General features: G+C 39.0%; 1 protein-coding gene across 3 annotated transcripts in view; it reads right to left on the bottom strand.

The window, feature by feature from the left end:
- CACNA1C (calcium voltage-gated channel subunit alpha1 C) overlaps positions 1 to 13,106 on the bottom strand; it is a gene marked incomplete at its 5' end in the record, with an annotated part of 484,372 nt that overhangs the window by 208,589 nt on the left and 262,677 nt on the right. The gene's annotated exons all lie outside the window — the stretch shown is intronic.

A 13,106-nucleotide genomic window follows, 5' to 3' on the forward strand; every position in this document is an offset into this window, starting at 1 on the left:
GAAGACACAGAGTTAAGGGAGTGGTGGTGGGGCAACAATGAGTGGTCACAGGGAGAAGAAGCAAACTGGAAAGAGGAGATGTCGGAAGCAGAAAATGTGATAGGGTTTAGTGAGCAGGAAGAGGCTGTGGCAGAAAGCAGTACAGTGTCTGAGGCTTAATTGGACATTGGCTAAGAGGCAGAATTGAAACAAGCTGCTAAAGAATCTAGGGAGTCTCACTTTCCTGTTGCGACCAGCTCCCTGCCCTCCTGGTCTCCTAGCATGCAGAGAAATGAAAAGAGCAGAGCAGATATTGGTTGTGCACAGACGCAGTTTGCAACTGCTTGGGAAAGACCCTGGAGAGGAGAAGGCTTAGAGAGTGGTGGAAAAGTGGCACCTTTCATCCTTGCAACTGTCTCATTGGGGGCAAGACCTACTGGAAAGAATTGCTGGGATCACTAGGCCTGCTGTGTTTTGAATAAAGAGTTTACTTCACTAACACCATATTTTTAATTGCTGACCTACATCTGATCCCGGCTCCTGAGAGACAACCATGGAGACAGAGTTAGTGGCACAATAGGCAAAGTGGATGATCCAGAACCTGTCCTTGACTGCTCTGGATGTGGAGCCCATGCCTTGTTCTGCAGGGACTGGAGGGGAGAAGGGATGAGGCAACTTTCACCAGTTCTTTATTTTTCCTTTTCCTTGTTCCCTTGCCATCTTGCTTATCTTTAGACTATACACTTGTGAATCTAGAACATGACATCATAAGTCATGTTTTAATGCTCGATATATTGCCGTATGGCATTTCAAACTAATTATTGTCAAATGATCTGCTGTTAAGTGAAAAATTAGCTGAGATATGCTGCATAAGCTACAGAATGAGCCTGTTTTGACATACAGCTCATGTAAGGCTGATGTGTTCATAAGTGTAAGCCAACACGAGAATACTAAGATCAGTACTGATAATGCCATGACACCAAAAATATGTGTTTCAACTTTTTTTTTATCATACCATCACATAAAATCCAAGTGAGTCATTTAGACCAATCCACTTTCTTGGTTTCTTTATTTTCAACACAATTTTCACACATTGTATTTAAACAGACTGAGTGCATACATGTTTAACTTAAATAGCACCTCCAGTGGTCCCCAGAGATTTAATAGCCTTCAAAGAGGATTTTACAAATTCATGGAGGATAAGGCTATCAAAGCCACAAGGCATGCTGGATGGCCAAGGGAGCATGGTTCTAAATACAAGTCATTGAGGTATAACAGTGGGAGAGGGATTTCACTCTCATATTGTGCTTGTGGACTTCCCATACACAACTAATTGCTAGACTAGATTGGTGGTATACATACTTCTCCCCTCTCATTTTTATCTTCACAACAACCTTTTGGAGGTAGATTATGCTGAGACAGTAAGTGGTCCAAAGTCACAAATGGCCTTCATGGCCGAGTGAACCTTAGTCTCCCAGGTCCTAGTCCAGCACACTTAACTACTACTCCACATTGGTTCTCAAAGGCCACCTGGTTGCATGAACGTATGAGAACAAGCCAAAAAGGTCTTTAATATGAACCAGAGCAACTGACCACCGGGAGAACAGAATGTTGAACTAGATGGGCCTTGGCCTGATCTTGAAGGATTCTTCTTACATTCTTAATTTGCACTTCTCAAAGCAATGCACAAACTAAAATACAGTAATCCTTCAAAATCTGTACTTCTCTGAATTTCACAATGTAGTTATTTAACCAACATAAAAAGGTGCATAAGAACACATATATTGGTGAAAACAACATACAAAAATTGCTTGCAGAAACTTGTATCTTAGGAGAAATGCACACTAAAGTTCTGATTATTTTTTGTAAATACTTTTTTAAAAAATGCAAACTGATACAAAAATGTGGCAAACTAAGTAAGGTAACATTGCCCTCTTCAGACTCTGTCTCAAAGGCCATAGTAGAACCATGGCTACCCCTGCACTTCTAGAATCCATGGCTTCTAAAACAGGTTAGTCCCCTTTAAGAGTAGAGACATCACACACTGGGGATAGAGCCAGCTGCTTAAAAGAAGCTGCAGGTTAGATTGATTGCTGAAGCAACTTTTAAACATGCTTGACAGCCTAGATGCTATGTAGAGCTATAGGTGCAACTGCCCTTGTCACTTGGACTTCGACCTCAGTTTGTCTGATTTTTCTTACCTGGACTTACCGGTACCTTCTGCTATGTTTGAAACTAAAATATACTTGACCTTATCCTGCAAACTTGGATTTGAAAATGGTGCCTGCACTATATGATTTAGGATACTTGAACTCTGCCCAGAACAAGCCCCACTAGGTTAGAACCTTGTCCCATTGCTGAGACTACTGCTTGAGATGCCACATCAGGATGGTGGGCGGGATCAAAATTTTGCTGCAATGGCACCTGGCTGGTGCAGCAGAGAGGACCAGATTAAACTTATTGTCACTTCTTGCTGTTGCTGGATTTGATTAGGATCCAGTGGATCCTATCTTCCTATACCCCAAATACCCTAGCATTAACTTCTGCCTGCCTCCAGCTTAGGTGGGTACAGTTAAAAGCTTTGCTGCAGTGGACCCACCGCTGGTAGAGCCTTGCACAGGTTGGCAGAGTTGATGGGAGAGACACCTCTTTCTCATCTGGAATCTCTGCAATGTGTCAGATTGGGGGTTTGGATTGCTCTGTTAACAGGCTCCAGTGCAGCAAATATGCCAAACCTTTTTGCAAGAGGGAATAAAAACTATCACATCCGTGGCAGAGAAAAAGTGCACTGAGGGGAAGAAATTGACTAATAAGTGTAGTTAAGTGTAGGCAAAATAAAGGTGTCAATCCAAGTCTCCATTTTACCATAGTTGAAATGTGAGGCTAGCTATTCTTAATAGGTAAAGCTATTGATCTTTCTTCACCAATTATTGATATTATGAATGATCACTGTGCTAATTTTGCATACATTTCAGCTTTAATTAAATTGCCGTGTATTTGCTCTTGCATTTCATTGCATCTTGACCCAGCTGTTTAGAGTTTCTATCTCTCCGACCATACATAGATGACCAATTGGGGATAACACTGCATGCATCTGATAGACTCTATTCCACAAAACATCATGCCGAAACAAGTATGTTAGTCTTTAAGGTGTCAAAAGACTGTTGTTTTTGCTGCAACTGACTAACCTTCTGGAATTAATGATAATACTTTTTCTAACTGCTACATCCTAAAACTTTTAAGAATTCAACACTACATGAAAGAACAAGTCAAGAGAACAAAACAATCAGCAGAAAAATGAAAATGATCATTTCAAGTAATAACACCCTTGGTATAGATAACACAACTAAGAATCAGACTCGAAAATCCATAAACCATCATATTTTATACATGAATGTTGTATTACCAAGTTCGAGATTATTCAAGATAGACATGTGAATAGAAACTGAGAAAACAAAGCCCTCAAGAAGCATTGTTTACAATAGTATAGCCGACTCTTTTATACTGTTAATAATTTAGAATCTTAAACAATTTTCAACGTTTATTTTAAAAGCATATCAATTCACCTTAAAAGAAAGAATGAAAATAGCTGTGACTGCCTGTTGCTGGCTGAAATGGTCTCCATAAATGTTTCAGTAAGCAAAATGTGTTAACTTCCTTCACAGGGCTCATAGGCTACAGTACTTATTTACATTGATAACATGCATACAATATTTATTCTGTGGAAGCATCAGCATTTTTTGTGACCCTTCTATCCATAGACTAAATACAAAGAAGGAAAGCCAAAACTGTTTGTCCCCCTCCCATAGTCCCACAGGGACTTCACTGTGGGTTCATTCTCCGTAGGTGCCTCAGAAGTAGCTGCTTGACATATTATGATAGAAATTCAGAAAGTTTTTTGTGTGTGAATGCAATAGTACCACCCACCAGTCATTTCTTTGATATAGGGACACATCTTTTACCTTTGTGATCACACTTTTCTGTTCTTTATGTTTTGAATTAGGGTGTAAATGCTGAAAAGGATGTACATGTCGAACAGCCAGGATATAAATACTAAAGACAGTAGGTAGTCACAAAAAGATGACAGAATTCAATTTAATATAGGTGCAACCCTGTAAGATATTGTGCACCTTTGTCACTGATCCTGCAAAAAAGTGGACACTGCAATTTTGCTTACAAAAACAAAAGATAATACCACAGCATAAAGCTCAAGCTTTCTTTTTCAAACAGCCGCTGCCTCCATACAGTATTTATTTACTTAATGTGTTAGGGTACAATCCACCTGCCCTTTGCACTCAGCACTGCCAGCCTCCACCAGTGGAGTGACCCCAGCATCTCTCTGCCAGCACAGACTTCCCTCTTTAACCTGTTTAATTGGTGAGCAGAAGGCCACCAAGGGGTGGGGCACTGGCAGCAGCTGGTAGAAAGCCCTGAAATGTAAAGAAGTCAAGACAATCAGAACTTTCTGAGCAAAGGGCTGGTGGAGTTCTGATAGGAGAACTACAGAGGAGATAATTAATTCACATGTAGTCATACTACTTGTAGGACTTAACTGTATTTTTAAGAGGCATGAAGCCACATAATATCAAAATCTGAGATAAACTTTCTGAGGGAGCACAGACAGTTGTATTTTCCATACACACAACACAGAGATAAGAAATTTTAAAAGGTCAGCTCAAATAATTTCAATTGCACTTGTAATTAGTGATGGGTAAGTGCCTTCTCTCCACCCTCATCTACCTGCCTCCTAGTAAGTTTTCTTTCCCACTTTTGCTTACAGAATTCTTAAAAAAACCTCAGCCTTTGCAAGATCCTTCCAAGAAACATTGGGAAAATTATTATTTGAGAACTTGCCTTCTGGTCTTCTTTTCCAGCCTCTCTTCCCTCTACCTGTGGAAAGTGCTGTGTGTGTGTGTGTGTGTGTACCAGTGGTGGTGATAGCTACAGTAGGATAGGAACGCAAGAGGCCTTAATAGCCCTTATCTTTAAGCTCAGTAATCCATTTTCCTACTGGGATGCATTTGAGTTATAATTTCCTCCAGATGACTCTCCTCCTCACAGTTCAAAAACAGGCCTCAGTGGGTTTCCAGTAAATAACTTTCTTGTAAGTAGCTGTCTGCCTTTAATCTTGTTGATTAATTTTTATGTTTTCTTTTACAATGCATTCATATGATATCTGAATGGTTTTATTCACACATTTGTACTCTGGAATCTTTTTTTTTGGGGGGGGGAATACCTATCTATATCTAGATAATTATTTGTCTTGCTACTGGCTCCTTCTCTTCCTCCTCACAGGACACTTGGTTCCTGAAAAAATTTCACAAACATTTTCTTCACTTCCCCTCTAACACAGTGAATTTTTAATTGACCTCTGTTTTTCAGAGATGTTCTAGAGCAGCCTTTCCCACCCACTTCTTCCCAGATGTTCTTGGTCTACAAATCCCATCAGTCTTAGCCAACAAGGACAATGGTCAGTGAAGATGAGAGTTGCTATCTAACAGCACCTGGAGAATTCCAGTATGGGGAAGGTTGATTTAGAGAACTGGAAAGCACTTACATGTACACTTCCTAAATCCAGTTTTTCATATTCATGGTGAATTCCCTACACATACAGAAGCTCAAGAAAGGAAGTCATTCTCTGCATTTCTGGTAATAAGTATAGTAATATCACACCAATGAAAAGCACGCTACAGAATGTTACTAACAGTGACCACCCTCATTTGCATGTGCATCTGCTTTGGTGGTATGGAAGCATCTCATATTACTATCAATAAATATATGATTACTGCATGTGTAAACTGTTATCAGATATGGGAGATCTTTATTTCTGTAAATCCTGGCTACTGTTTTAAAAACATTAGTTCCATTCCTTTTTTCAGTGCACAGTCTTAAGACATTTGAGATATAATTACCTATTTGAGGGTACAAGATCAAGAAATATTGTCCTGTACTGATGCCTTTAGTAAAAATATAGGTCAGCAAGAATATTCTACATACGTATAGCACAAGGCCCTGATATTTGCTCTATTTTTAATATTGGCCTCATAGTTTAGATTAGATATTGATTTAGTGTTTCAGGAACATATATTACTCACTTTCCTATCTGTTTTCCCTTTTGCATCAGTTACCTTTCAGACCATTTTCTGGGTTTTCATACTTTATACTTTTACCTATACTACAAAACCAAAGATGTGATATCTAGGGGAATTCTTTTAAGATCCCCCTCTGTGTGTGCTAATTTTGCACTAACTGTTCAGTTTAAAACCATATGAAAGGAAAAGGAGAATAAAGTTATCACACATATTGAATGCAAGGCAATGTTTCAAACTGGCAAGGCACAGAGAATCAAAAGTAACTCCATACAACAATTCAATTCAGCTCATTTCCACTTAACCTTACATCAAGTTACAATCAAGACCATTTCTATTGTAACTCAGATAATCAAATAACAGTTTAACTAAATTAGCTACAGATAAAGATTTGTTTCTTTTGTGCCTTTAGAAAATGTTGTCTTTTTGATAACCACCAAGTTATCATTACTTAATACTCAACTCACTTCCTTATCATAAAGACAAGGAAATTTTTCAAATGTTCTCTCCAAAAACCTATTGAGGCAGAGAAAGAAGCTCAAACAAGAAGTTTTTTAGTTATGTATTATATTGCAGAAGTTAATGGAAGGCACTTTAGAAAAAGCTTCAACAAAATTAAGACAGAGCTACTACCTAAAAACTATGATTATATAGGGTTGGATCCAGAATAATGTAGTTCCAAAAAATCATGGTGAAAAATTGTTGCTGTTTAGTCATTTATTCGTGTCCGACTCTTCGTGACCCTATGGACCAGAGCACGCCAGGCACTCGTGTCTTCCACTGCCTCCCGCAGTTTGGTCAAACTCATGCTGGTAGCTTCGAGAACACTGTCCAACCATCTCATCCTCTGTCGTCCCCTTCTCCTTGTGCCCTCAATCTTTCCCAACATCAGGGTCTTTTCCAAGGAGTCTTCTCTTCTCATGAGGTGGCCAAAGTATTGGAGCCTCAGCTTCAGGATCTGGCCTTCCAGTGAGCACTCAGGGCTGATTTCCTTAAGAATGGAGAGGTTTGATCTTCTTTCAGTCCATGGGACTCTCAAGAGTCTTCTCCAGCACCATAATTCAAAAGCATCAATTCTTCGGCGATCAGCCTTCTTGATGGTCCAGCTCTCACTTCCATACATCACTACTGGGAAAACCATAGCTTTAACTATTCAGACCTTTGTTGGCAAGTTGATGTCTCTGCTTTTTAGCCATGACTAACTAAGGTTTCAGTGGGAAATGAATAATTAAGTCTGGATCCAACTCTATGTGTCTGGTATGTGGGATGCCCAAAAGACAGACATTTCAGGGAACTCATTTATATAATCACTCACTGAAGTAATAAAGTTCCATCACCTCTATTTTTATGTGTGGATGTGTCTGCTTGAAAACATACCCCACTTCAAAAGTTACTGACCTATAATTAAAAAGCTAGTGCTTTCTGAAAATTTTTCTGGAAAAGCTGTATTTCAGACATAACATTAACTATGGTTTGATACAGAAATGAATCTATGCAAGATTTGGGGTTATATTTTTACCCTCCTCTCTCCTTTAATACATCTGCAAAGAGAGTGGAGTTGTTAACTTCTATTTCTTATTAATTACAGTGGTATCTCCAGTTACGAACTTAATTCGTTCCAGAGGTCTGTTCTTAACCAGAAACAACTCATAACATGAGGTGCGCTTTTGCTAATGGCGCCTCCTGCTCTCCCGCTCTCTCTCTTAATTTCTGGTGCTTTCACTAATAGCCATATAGCCAAAGGCTAAGGTCTAGCCTAGTAAGCTACTATAGGCCTTAGACTCTGCAGCCTCTAGTACCTTACTAAGGTCCAAGCGTAGGCTCTATGGCTTAGCACCTATGCTTAAAAGCTTAATTCTACGTGAAATGATCTTACAAGTGTAAAAGTGCATCCTGGGATCAGTATATTATTTTCTGAGAAAAGATTGCACGATTTATTGACATGTTTTAACAAAATACAGAAATAGATCTTTATAAGGGACTCTTTGGAGTATAAACTCTGGGCCCAGTACCAAAAGGACAGCATCAGCTGCTGCCGTGTTTAGGCCCCCTTCACATAGAATTATATAATTAGTGCTGGCTAAATTGCAAAATATATTTTATAGGCAAGGAAACCTCACAACAAAACCACAGGAGGTGAATTCATGGACAAGTATATGATCAAGAAACAAAATCCAGGAAAATCCAGTTTGCCACCTAGCATGTCTATACCACCCACACTGACAACCTGCAACAAATGGAAAAACAACCTAGCTCAAAACAATTTTCTACCAATTACCTAATTCCTAGCTCTTCTCATAAGGTATCTTCTTATCAAGAACACTGCAAAGTATTTTGGAGCAACAGTAAGTGAAAAACCTCAGAAGAAGTAAAGTGTAATTCTATTGAATTTTTCTCTCTGAAGCAAGTCCCTTTATGTTCACTGGGCTTTACTTCCGGGTACGTAATTTGTATAGGATTGCAGCTTTAAAGTACATGATTAAGGCTGTAATCATAAACAGAAATATTAGAAAGTAAGCCACAATGAACTTGTTTCTTTTGAATAAACAAGCCCAGAATCATGCTATAAATCTCTGCACTTGCTATTAATGGCTTTTATTGTATTCTATGTTGAGAACTTTCAATAAAAAATATTTTAAAAAGAGAGAGAAAAGTGATATCCCCAATTACAACAAATTTCAGCAAGGAATGTGATTTTGTAGCTTTCCTGGGCTATTTTTTTGCAATAGCTGAAAAGCCACCTTCATTCTACACTCATTACACATTGATGTAGGCTTCCTGTGATGCACTTATATAAGTTGTTTATGTTTATTGTGAGTTTATTCTGCACACATTAATCAACTGTTGTGTGGGTGGAGAGAGATTTCAAAATTTGCTGTGGAAGAAGAGGAAACTACAGGAGCATCTTTCCCTGTATCAAGGAAGGTTAGACTGGAATTATCTCTATTCACTTTCAGGTGAGCTGCAAAGACATTTACATCTCACACAGTTTTTAGTTTTTAATGTCTTCTTTTTGTATACTGCCTTGGGGGCCTTGTTAGGGCTGAAAAGCAGTTTATAAATATTTATTTATGTTATTATTTATGCACTTCTCTTCTGATCTTTCTCCAAAGATATCAGGCTGGTGAACAATACATGGTTCTACTCTCCCTATACTCAGAACAACTGCATGAGGTACGTTTGGCTAAAAGACAGTTGCCATGTCTGCATGCAACCATGGTTTAGTGCTATGCATATAAGCCTGAATAAGCTGAGCAAATCATCAAGCTTGCATGCTCTCCCCCCTTGACTAGTTTCACTTTTAATCCCAGTTTAGTGTTAGATTCAAGCTAGGGATCCCCATTCAAACTGAACTTTGCTAAGTTCCATAACACATCAGCTTTAAACCATGAGAGAAGGAAGGAGAGTGGGAAGGACACAAACCTGGAACTTTGCTCAGCCAATCCACAGTTTTAAAGTTCAAAACATGGTTCAGCTGTGAAGGAGATCAAAGAGTGGCTCAGGGTCACCAGGATAACCAGTCTCCCCAGAATAGTTCTAAGTCTTGGATGAAGGAATTGAGGTGGTGTTCATCAAATTTGCAGATGACACCAAACTGGGAGGGGTAGCTAATACTGCAGAAGACAGAATCAGAATTCAAAATGACCTTAACAGATTGGAGAACTGGGCCCAAGTTAACAAAATGAATTTCAGCAGAGACAAATGTAAGCTTCTGCACTTAGGCAGGAAGAACAAGATGTGAAACTATAAGATGGGGATCTAGGGGTCTGGGTGGACCACAAACTTAACTTAAGTCAACAGTGTAATGCAGCAGCTGAAAATGCTAATGCTTGCATCAACAGAAGTATAGTGTCCAGATCAAGAGCAGTTATAGTCTGCTCTATTCTGCCTTGGTCAGACCACACTTTGAATACTGTGTCCAGTTTTGATTGTCACACTGTAAGAAGGATATTGATAAGCTAAAATATGTGCAGAGGTGGTTAACCAAGATGATCAAGGGTATGGCAACCAAGCCTTATGAGGTTGAAGGAGCTGTTTAGTCGGGAAAAGAGGAGACTGAGAGGAGATATGATAGCCATCTTCAAATATCTCAAGGGCTGCCACATGGAAGAGGGAACAAGTTTGTTTTTTTCCTACTCCGGAGGGTAGAATTTGAACTGATGGCTTCAAGTTACAAGAAAGGAGATTCCAAGTAAACATATGGAAAAACTTTCTGATAGTAAGAGCTGTTCAACATTGGAATGGTTTCCTTCTGGAGGTTGTGGATTCTCCTTCCTTGGAGGTTTTAAAGCAAAGATTGGATGGCCATCTGTCATGGATGCTTTAGCTGAGAATCCTGCATTGCAGGGGGTTGGACTAGATGACCCCTGGGTCCCTTCCAACTCTACAATTCTATAATTCTGTCTTTCATTCTTAAAAGCAAATGCTTTTTTAATGTCCTCTTTTTCATTTCCTCTTAAGAGTAACACACCAGCACCAAAGAAAAATCCACTCAGAGCTCTCAATTAAACTTGTCCCTTACCAAGCAAATCAACTAAATTTTAAATTGATAAATAAATCTACCAATTAAGGTACAGATAATAATACTGTATAGTCAGTAAATGATAATAATATTGTATATAAGCTACCTAATTTAAGATCGACTGCAGTTCTAGATATCTGTGCTGCAATGCAAACTGTCTCTTAGACTTTGTCATGTTTACCTTTACCTTCCCTAAGTAATTGCCTACTTCAGTTTATTCATTTATATAAACTTATATTATGATATTGCATTTTTATTTTTATGGTGTTACTGCAGATTGTTTTATTTTATATCCAATTGTCACATGGTTCCCCCTGCCCCGAGAACTCTTGTTGAAGGGTGGTCTACAAAAACATTATTTTATTTTAATCATTTCTATCCACTTTTTCCATTCTGGAGCCCTCAAGGTGTTTCATGATAAAATGAGAACTACTGCAGTTTGCACACAGCAAAATGCATACTGAAACAGTAATATCTTTGCTATGTGAGAAAATACACACACTATATGTTTAAATAGGCCACATTTGGGATGATGCCCCATAGTTTAGCTGTTATAATCAAAAGGCCCTGTCTCTTGTGCCCATTCAGCTCATTCCATATACTAACATTCCATGTACATTCCATGTACTAACAAAGTACAAAGCCAAGGTAGCATCATCCACATTTAAGTTCTGATCCCTCTGTCTGAAAGCAGCTGTGTCATAAGGGCCAGGTGAATCAACTGCATCAGGCAGTAGACAGTGGTGGAAAATTAGAGCCATGGTGGCACACAATGCATGGGGAGACTTTATTGAAATTAATGAGAGATGAACAAGATCACTGCAGATGATTGTGTACCATGTTAATTATATATGAGCATATGCGCTTCATTGAAAAAATCCTATGGGGAGTAGGAGGATTCCACTTTAGGTAGCAAAATGTTATGGGCTAGCATGATGCCCATCAAGTTACACTGTAAAGGGAGGTTTACTTCTGGAACAATTCTTGACCTCATATGGATGGTAGAAAAGCACACTGGAATCCCACATGTTGAAATATGTTGTAAAATTGCTCAGGAGTTTCATCAAAATATGGAGCTGTGTATAAGTTAGCTTAATAATGATCTCAATATAGCCCTTCTGTTAAGCTGTAACTTACCAGATCCAGGAAGAACAAATGTTCCTGTACCCTAGAAGTTCATTAAGGTACAAATAAGTTCCTTTATCAAATGATAGACTTGCTCTTCCCCCATTGATGCCTGATCAAACTTCCCTAATTTTTTGCCTGCTGCAGCATGCAAAGCTCTAGCTGCCTCAATAATTCTCCCCCTGCAGAAGCATTTCAATGAGGCCCACATTCTAACTTATTTAGTTGCTAATCTTAAAATTCTATAAAAACATGCAGCTGATTAAAAAGATACATCTGCGGAAGGCTGAATAATTGTTTTTCTTGGCATTCCTCAAATATCAAAGTTATGACAGGAAGTCCATCATAGTGTCACCTTCAAAAAATGAATTCATACTCTCATATATGTGGATCCTCTTACCTACAAAGCACATTAGACATGCTGTTTGCACATAACAACAACATGAACTGGCTACACCACATAGTAATTCCTCATGCCAGTCCCAGGAATCCCAGTGGGGGGGGGGGAGAACACGTACATTTAACATCATGTCAGAGGATTGTGTAAAATTTAAAGATGCAGGTGGATTCCCAGACCCAGCTGCTGTCATCAGATAAACCTGCATCCAGGGGAACCGATGCATAGGAGGACCAAACATCAGCATCGGTACACCCTTCTGGATACTGACACCATCCCAGATGGAGGCATTATTTCTCACAATGAGTACACAGCTCTGGTCACAGGTTTATGGAGTTATTGCAGTGTTTCTCCCCCCATCCATTGTTTGGGATGGCATGGAACTAGGACAAAAAAAACCAAAGTGTGCACACCACAGGAAATGATATCTCTATCATATTACTTCATTACAAAAGATTGTCCAGATGTGATCAGAATCCTAGCCTTCTGGGAAACGCAGGGGAATACAATTGCCATTCAAGAGAACAGGCATTTAAGTCACTGTGAGAGCTTCTTCATCAAGCCAGCCATATGTGAGATTATTAACAGACATCTATTTCAGAGTCAGCAATCCAGTTCTTATACTGACTTAATTCATACTAGTTCCAATACATTGATTATGTATTCATTTCTTGTTGTTTTAAACTGATCTATTACCTCATATTATTTAGCGATAGCTCAATCACATATGGCCTGTGCAGCAACTCCTTTCTCATAAAGCCTGCCTGTATCTTTCCCTCTCTGTTATCTCCCACTGGATTCTATTCTTTATAAGTGTTAAGGGTAACCAGAAGCCTGGGCAGTATATTCCTTGCCCCTTCTTTTATCTTCCACCCTGAAATCCATTATCATGTCAAGTGCTTGGACATCTTAGTACACATCTCTTTCAGCAACAGCAGCATCTCACAATATTTACATCTTCTATTGAAAAAACCCAACAACAGTGAGAGAGAGA

This window comes from Podarcis erhardii (assembly GCF_964252035.2).
Source record: "Podarcis erhardii genome assembly, chromosome: 10".
Taxonomy (NCBI): Eukaryota; Metazoa; Chordata; class Lepidosauria; order Squamata; family Lacertidae; genus Podarcis; species Podarcis erhardii.